The sequence below is a fragment of the Strigops habroptila genome, chromosome 1 (assembly GCF_004027225.2).
Source record: "Strigops habroptila isolate Jane chromosome 1, bStrHab1.2.pri, whole genome shotgun sequence".
NCBI classification, from domain to species: domain Eukaryota; kingdom Metazoa; phylum Chordata; class Aves; order Psittaciformes; family Psittacidae; genus Strigops; species Strigops habroptila.
Window position 1 is genome coordinate 65415367 of NC_044277.2, and position 8526 is coordinate 65423892.

The window sequence follows — 8526 nt, forward strand, 5'->3', positions numbered from 1 at the left end:
AAGACTGCATGGCTTGCAGCACTCTGCTGCTTCTCCCCTGCATCTTCTCATACCTTTTGGAGGGATTTTAACTTCCATTCCTTTTCTTCTTCCTTCCCAATATCCTCATAGGGGTCCCCTCCCTGTTCCTGTGCTCTTCTCATCCTGCTTGATTGACTCTCAAGCTGTCATTTGTTTCATCAATCCACTTTTTTTCCTTCAGCTTGCCATAATTTTATCACAAATGTGGTGATACACAGCTAATTTTAAAAGTATCTGTGCCTTGCGGGTCACATATATTCCCTTATTCAAATAGCTTGTTATCTCCCCTAATTTTCTGTGGAATTCACACTGATGAAGGTCTCTGTGGCAGTGGCAGCATTTTCCCTACACTTTTTGGTGATGCTGCAGATCTCAGCTGCCTGGCTAAAGATGGCTTGGAGCTCCTTTTGTTTCTGCTTGGAAGGAGTCTTGGAAAAACAATTGCATTTGAGGGGTGTGTGTAAGAAGCTGAACAGGTAGTACAAAGAAGAAAATGTTTGGGGTTTTTTCTAAGTAGAAGGAGAACATGGGAGAAAAAACTGTTTCTTGATATTTGGGAAATAGAGCCTCAGTAACAATGGAAAAAATAGGAAAATTATGTGCAGGATATTTTTTTTTTCTCTATATTTTTCAAAGACCTGACAACTGGACTGTATAGCCAAAAGTCTTCACAGGACATGGACAGTAACCATGGAATTGATGTTTGGTGACAGGACAGGGTAAAGGCATGCAGAGCATCACTTGAGCCTGTAAAGCTGGCCCAGGTGACCACAGATAAGACCAGACCCAGCTGGGAGGGGACAGCTTACTTTCAATACTCATTTTTCTCCCAGCAGATTAATTAGTTTTGTGAATACAGTAGAGGGAATATAAGGACTGTGCTGTTAAAAAGAGTCTTGGCCCTAACCAAACTATGAATTTGTTAAGTGGCCCTGCAATAGCTTTCCATATTTGCCTTTTTTCCCCACCATTTTTCTTTTTGTGTAATTTTATAGTTATGTGGGGTTTCTTTCTCCAAGAGATGTATTTGATTTTACATTTTCACGGAATTCCCACTACTTGACAGAGAAATGCCTGCCTATGAAGATGACTAGGAGATTTAAATTCCCCAAATTCTGAAGTGAAAAGGGCTTTACTGTGACCCTGAACTGAGTATTTTATTTTGAAAAAGATCCCTTGAAATAATTGACAACTCCAGCTCTTATGACTGTTGGTGGTTTCTGCCAGAAGGGCTAATGTTTGGAAGAGGAAAGTTACAAAATGTACCTTGTATTTAAACCTTAAGAATAAAGAATAAAAACTCATATCCTGGGAAGAAAAAAAAAAAGAAAAAGCATTTTGCAAGAATAAAAAATGCAGTGTAGCTGTTTGTGTGTGAGAAATCTAGCACAGTTGCTGTGTGCCCATCAATCAGAGGCTGAGATGAACCCATTTGTAAAAGTTAATAGAGCAAAGTATAATGAAAGACAAATTGGTGTTATTAGTCTAAAGTTTATGGTTCAATTAAACTAATAATATGCAGTAAAGCAAAAAGAATAATTAGAAATTATGATAAATATACATGGGTTTGTAAAAATATGACAAAACCTTACATATTTTGTTATTTTTGAATATACTATCTTTTTGATAGCTTTATACACAGTTGCCTGGGGGCATACAAGAAAACTGCAACAGTAAAATTTAAAACAGATAATTACTTGAAACCAAACAGTATTAAATATGCAACATAAAATTTATAGTGGGAATTATCCTGAGAGCTGAAACAATTTGAGATTTTAAAAATAAAAGGACATTTTAAATTGGTTTTATGAAATTACTTGTTTATCAGCTTTACAAATAGACAAATTATAAATATTTTATAGCTAAGGCTTATTATTTCATTCTGTGTACCCTCTAATATTTACAAAATACATACAATAAACTGATCTATCTATCATGAACCAAACTTTTTATGTCCTCAATACTTCTCTTTTTGGAAATGTGTAAAGGAAAAGAAGTCCTTGTCACTTGACTAGCACTCAGCGCTGTCCCTCCCCTCCTTGCAGAGCGACATCAAGAAGACCAAGGAAATTTGTACCCTTTTTTCCTCAGAAAAAGAAGTACAGAGCTAAGAAGCCAGGCCAGGAGACTCGCTTACTGCTTACTATTTAAATTGGCTTCTTCTCTAAGCCTTTCAGCTCTATCAGGCTTTCCAAGAAGGCATGGCTCGCTCTGTCAGCAAGTACCCATTTAGTCTGGGGATGCAGTGCTCAGTTCTGAAAAACAGCGGTTTCCTCAGCTCAGGTAAATGCTTATTACACATTCCTATTTTTGACAAGTTGGCATGTTGGGTGCTGTAGCCATGAGCAGTCTGCACAGACATGGCTGGAATCAGCAGGAGCAGCTGAAGTTGTGACTTAGATTGAGAGGGTGAAACTGTATAAACGTCAGCCTTATTGATGTCACAGCCTCTCAGCCTCCAAGTTTACAATTTATTTATTTATTTATTTATTTATTTATTTATTTATTTTAAGGTTATTGGGATGCCAGCAATGTGTTTTGGCCCTTGAAAGATGGGTGGGGAACTTGCATGAGGAGAATCACAGAATCACACAGAATCACAGAATCATTAGGGTTGCAAGGGACCTCTGGAGATATCTAGTCCAATCCCCCTGCCAAGGCAGAGCCACCTACAGCAGATTACACAGAAACACATCCAGGTGGGTTTTGAATGACTACAGAGAGGGAAAGTCCACAGCCCCCCTAGGCAGCCTGTTCCAGTGCTCTGCTGACTTCAACGTAAAGAAGTTCTTCCTCAGAATCAAACACAAATCCTATAGAAATGACCTAATTTTTTTTTTAAATTCACTTTTAATGTTTATCTGACTCAATCTGCAGTTGGTGGACCATCAGGCTTTCTTTTGTCTGAATGGGGAAGCACAACATTGGAAAGCTGCAGCAGAAAGGAAAGTGGGAAGTAAAACAGTAAAAATTTCAGGTTCATAAGAGGAGAGAGGTCAGTTTTGAAATGCGGTCTGAACACTCCTGTGGAATTTTGTTAAACAGACAGAAACTAAAGAGAACTTAGCAACAGAAAGGTAATTAAACCAAGTTAAAAAATAACAAGAACAAACAATTAATTCAAAATTTTCTGGGGAAAAAAATGAATCTAAAACCAAAACAAAATTAAAAAAAAAAAACAAAACACCAAACCAGAACCAAAAACCAAAAAAAAAAAAAACCAAACCAAAAAAACCCCAAAAAAACCAAACTCAAGAACCACCCCCAAAACTCCAAGCAAGCCCAAACCTGTTCAACAAGACATTTCAATATCATTTATAGACTTTGCGCACAGAAAGGACCATCATATCACCTTCTTGGGGAAGCTAAATTTCACACATCCTTAATCAATCAAATACCTTTACTCAAACCCTGGGGCTGTGACATTTCACTCAATTAAAGGCAGAGGACAGCAGAGACCAAGACACTTCCAAGGTGGGAACCTGATTAGATGCAAACTCAACAAATGCTCCTTACCCTCACAGCAAAGAAACAGTATAGTATTTCAAGAAATGATGCCTCGCTTCAGGAGGATTTCTGGGTGCTTTTGTCAACAAGATTGTAATCCCGTACTGTCAGAACTTTTTTCACTATGAAATTCCTGTTGCCAGTGACCGAGTTACATCTTGACCTTCTTTTCAAGTAAGCTGAGCTCTGAAAGCCTCACACTACAGGGCTTGAATATTTTGATCTCACACGGCCAAATATTTTTAAAGACAACTTCCTGGAAAAAAAGTTTCACATTTTTCCCCCCTAAAACCCCTAGACATAACAAATATAACTTCCATGAAAATTGCTTTAGACCAGATACTTTTAAACACAATTTTGCCTAGAAAGAGGCAAAATGTTGAGAGGCTCTTACTAGTTTAATTCAGAATTTCCACTTTCTTGCCTTTTAGTTCGGTAAATTAATGGCAACAACTCGATCTCTACTTATATTCAGAAACTATGTCCTTTTTTTCATGTTTGTAATTTGAATTTTTATAACATATTGCTTAGACAAAGTTATTTCAAGCTATAAAGTAACTTTCTTACTGCAATAATCCATTCAAATATTGTCTCACTCAAATGTCTAATTTCCATCTATGATTGATTACTTAAATCTCAGAAGATGTTTGGGTATTTTTGCCCTTCCTATTAGTTGAAAGACTCTCAAATTTGCAAGGAATTTCCTGTAATAATTTCAATTAGAACTGAGCAAATAGTCTCCACCTAGCAATTCAGGAAATGCTTTATTATCTTCCTTCTTGCTAAATCTCTGGGGAAAGATCCTCAAATAAAACTTACGTGTTGCTAGCAGGAGTTGTTCTTCCCCTTCTTCCCATTCATACACATACAGTTTACAGATCACCTACAGTTCCCTGGAATACTTCATATGCAAAATTCAAATTCTTTTGAATGTCCTACTAATTTTCACAACTGTATTATTATGCTGAATTGGTTGAACACAATAGCCAGTAAGGCCTGCACAACCAAAAACCTCATGGCTGGCAAACCTTGACCAGCTTTTCCCTTTTTCTATTTGCTGCACTTGCACGGCAGCAGAGCTTGAAGAGCATGTATCTGAGACGACAGTTGGCATTCTCTCTAATACAAGGCAAACCACTTTTCATGCCAGCCTTGGCCTTCAGGGATGACAGTCACTTCAGACACCAGAGTGAGAAAGAAAAGGAAAGGAAGAAGTGAAATCAATTTCTTTGCTTAGGCTTAGACAACACAGAAAATTCTGCCTTGCCCACTCCCAGCTAAAAAAATGACCCCTCTCCACAGGGTCCCTCTCCACAGACTGTCACTCCATTTCTGCCCTCACTCATATTCCTTTACCATATCCTCAGCGTTCCCACTTAGTCAAGCTAAAGAGCTCCCACCTTTGTGGCAGAAACACTAAATATAGTGCAGAGGTAAGGATAATGTGAGTAATAGACATGTGTGAAGGGGAAAATTGAGCCTGGAGAGAGGGAGTGTCCCTGAAACAGTTTTTCCCGCAGGAAGCATCAGCTGTGGTCTCCCTCTGAATTAATTCATTTTAATGAGATTATGATTCTGCCTTGGAAGTTCTCTTCCACTTGCCAAATTTCCTTTTGGAGAATCCAAGCTCAGGCCTGGGGTGCACTTGTTAGATAGCAAAAAATTAAATGGAAGGGAGAAGAGTTTAGTTTTCCCATTGTCGACTATTAATGCATTCTTCAAAATGTTTGCAGAGAGCATTTCTGGAGGGATGTCTGAGAGGACTGAAGCTGCTTCATGCTATATGGAGGAGTTCCCCCATCAAATTTGTGCAGGGCCAGATCTACCTTCTGTTTGCACAGCAGGGAGAGTGCTCAGTGTTGGTAGGAGAGACCAGGGCTCAGGAATGGCTTTCGCTCAACTACCAGGAAGCTTCCTAAATACCAGGCTTGTAGCAGAGGTCAGAATTTGAATTTTGGTACCATTAAATCTGAATTAAGGCACAGAGAAGTTGGTATGAGTGTGATAGCATAACCTACTCATCAGGGCACTTGGTCGGCAGAAGGGAACTCCTGGAGTATATTTAATGGCTGTTGGATTATTTAAAACGTTTATTCAAGCAGAAGCTTTAAACCGTGCCTTCCCTCTGTTTGCCAAGTGCCCCAGCTCACAGACTCAGGAATATGCCTGTGTCTTCATGCACCTTTTCCATGTGATCCAGCAGACTTCTTTTTTGCACAATCCAATGTGGGAAGGTATGAGCTGTGCTACCCTCTGCTCAAGGGAGCCCACAGTCCCCTACTGAGGGCTCTCAGGTGCCGACTTTGGTTTTCTACAGCCAGAGGAAGGGCTTCACACCAGGTGCCCTAAAGATTCGGTCCCCAGTCATGGAGAAACTGTCAGAAACTCCCAGCTTGAACTAGATGAAAAGGAGTGTTTGGTGGGCAAAGAAAACCACAGTACATTTCCACAGCCTTTTGTGGCGGATGCCCCTGACAGGTCCCTGCTCCATGCTCTGGCTGCTCAGAGTCCCCTTCTACAGCACATACCCTTCCTGTTGGTTGTGCAGGAGGCTCAGGGGCCTTCCTAATATACAGTTACAAACTATAGCTGTAGCATATAATTGCTCAGGACTGCATTGTTCCACTAGAATTTCAGCCAACACTGAAACGCTTTCCAGCCTCGGAAAGTCAATTGGTGCTTTCCAAACCAGCAAGTATCCTAAAGTCTGTGGAAGCCTGCGCAAACACTGTGACCTGATGTTTCTGAAGTGACCAGGAATCTAAATCAGCTGAGGGAAATAGTGGGCATGCTTTGAAGATGGGCTAAAAAACATATTTTGTAAGGGCTAATCTTCACGTTGTCCTGCACTTCATTCCCTGTTCCTTTTCTGCGTTTCAGCCAGAACCCGAGTCCGTATGTCTTTTCAAACAAACCACAAATAATTTTCCCTCTTGAATTTGTTTGCCATTGTAGTGACAGTATTTTACTGTGCACAAAGAATTTCCCGAGTTTTTTTAATACTATAACAATACCTCAGTTTTAATTACTTGAACAAAAGGGTTTCGAGTCCATCAGACTGCCTTTCAAGGTCTGCAAAGATATTAACTGATTCTATAACCAATTACCTACATTTTCCTTTACTTATTGCAAATGTGACCTTTTGTTAGAATTTGATTGCAAGTTTCCTGCTGTGAGTATATAACTATCTGTGTGTCTGAGAACGGCTACCCTCCACTCATGTGATGACTGCTGTTAATTTTAATACACTTTGATGGCTGGAGAACAAATAAGTGTCTGTGACACAGAGCAGAGACATTTGAAGGTGGATAAACTACCACTTTAATGAGTAGAAATCAGCAAGTAAAGGGGCCTTCCAGTGACAAACCAGGAGACATTCAACTTAAGCAAAGCAAAGTATTTTTCAGTCTGGAGAGAATTTTTAAAAAAAAGAATCCTACTTTCCGTATAGAGGTGCAATAACAGAACACCCCATAAAATTGATGTAAATTCTAGAGAAGAGGATAATATAAATAAATGCTCTCAAGAGATATTCTATTTCTCTTATAAATGAAATTATGTGAGAGAAAAATATTTCAGAGAAACTATTGCAGTTGTATGTTTTTATTACCTGTTGCTAGTAATTCTCTGAGATATAGAAAAAATTGGTTTGTAGACCTGTTTTCTCCATACTGGCACTGTATTATTGTAGTTTTGTTTTGTTTTATTTTTCCTTGATTCCAAATACAATCCCCAGGCTGGAATCCTACCTCTGAAGAAAAATATGCTTTCAGATTTGTTGGACTCCAGAGGACAGCAAGAATGAAAATTAGGAGCTGAAAGGATTTGCTTGCAAGACAAGATTCAAAAATGTTACTTACCCTGACTAAGTAGTAAACAAGGTGAAAAATATTAATTCTATATAAATATTTAAATAATATGATCCTTATGAGAGGAATTAATTAACAATAGGTAAAGAAGTACTGAGATATTAGAAAGGTTGCAAATTGTGTAATAGTTTGTAGACTGGATTATTTATTGTACAGGGAGAAAATATACAAATTCTTCAAAGAAAATGAAGAAAAACTATTGCCTGCTTATGTAAAATGATACTAGACTAAAGTTTGGCTCTTGAAGCTGCATTCTTTACTGTTATTTCCACTAAAAATGCTCAATTGCACAAACAGGTTCCATTGTGCAAAATCAGGAGACAAACAGAAAAGCCTTGCACCCGGGCCCTTTTTTTCTTCCTTCCTTTTCTTGTTTTCCTCCACAGCTTGCGGGTGTATTCTGAAAGCTAAATACTGACTTCTTATCACTAGTGGAAGAGTTTGCAGAGCATAGCAACATCTCTGATTACATGTAAAAAAGGAGGAGCAAGCAGAAAAGATTCTCTGAATATATTCTTTCCTACTCAGCCACTATTGAATGGTTCACTAAACTGATGAAATGATCAGTTATTAGGCTACAGAATTATTTTCCTTGTGTTCCCAATCACTGTTCAGAGAGTCTCATTTCTTTTCAGAAAAAAAATAGCTTTTATCTCTTTGTCCCCAGACAGAAATCCCATCTTTGCACTGACTCCAGTTGTCTGGACCCTTACTCCCTTACAAAACAGTCTATGCAATAATGAGAAAAGTTTCAGATTTGTATGAGGACTTGGGGCCCTCTACAGCATTTAAGTTTCACAACCTATGGCTGACTTGTTTTCTGTTATAACTGTCAATTAAGCAAGAAGAGGAGGGGCATTGCCATTCTTTAAGATGCAAAACCTTGCCATTATAAAAGTCTTTTTCAGTAACAATATTTTCTGCCGATCTCTTACCATTACGGTCTGAAATTGCCCGTGTGGAGTCAGGTAATTTTACCCTAGTTGGTGGAAGAGAGAATTTCAGAGAATTTCAGCAAAGATAAAACAGCTGATTCCAAGAGTCAGATGAGGAAAAAAAACCCTAAACCTAAAATAAAAAAGGCAGGAAAGAGCTCTCAGTCTGACCTCCATCATCACTATTTCATCCT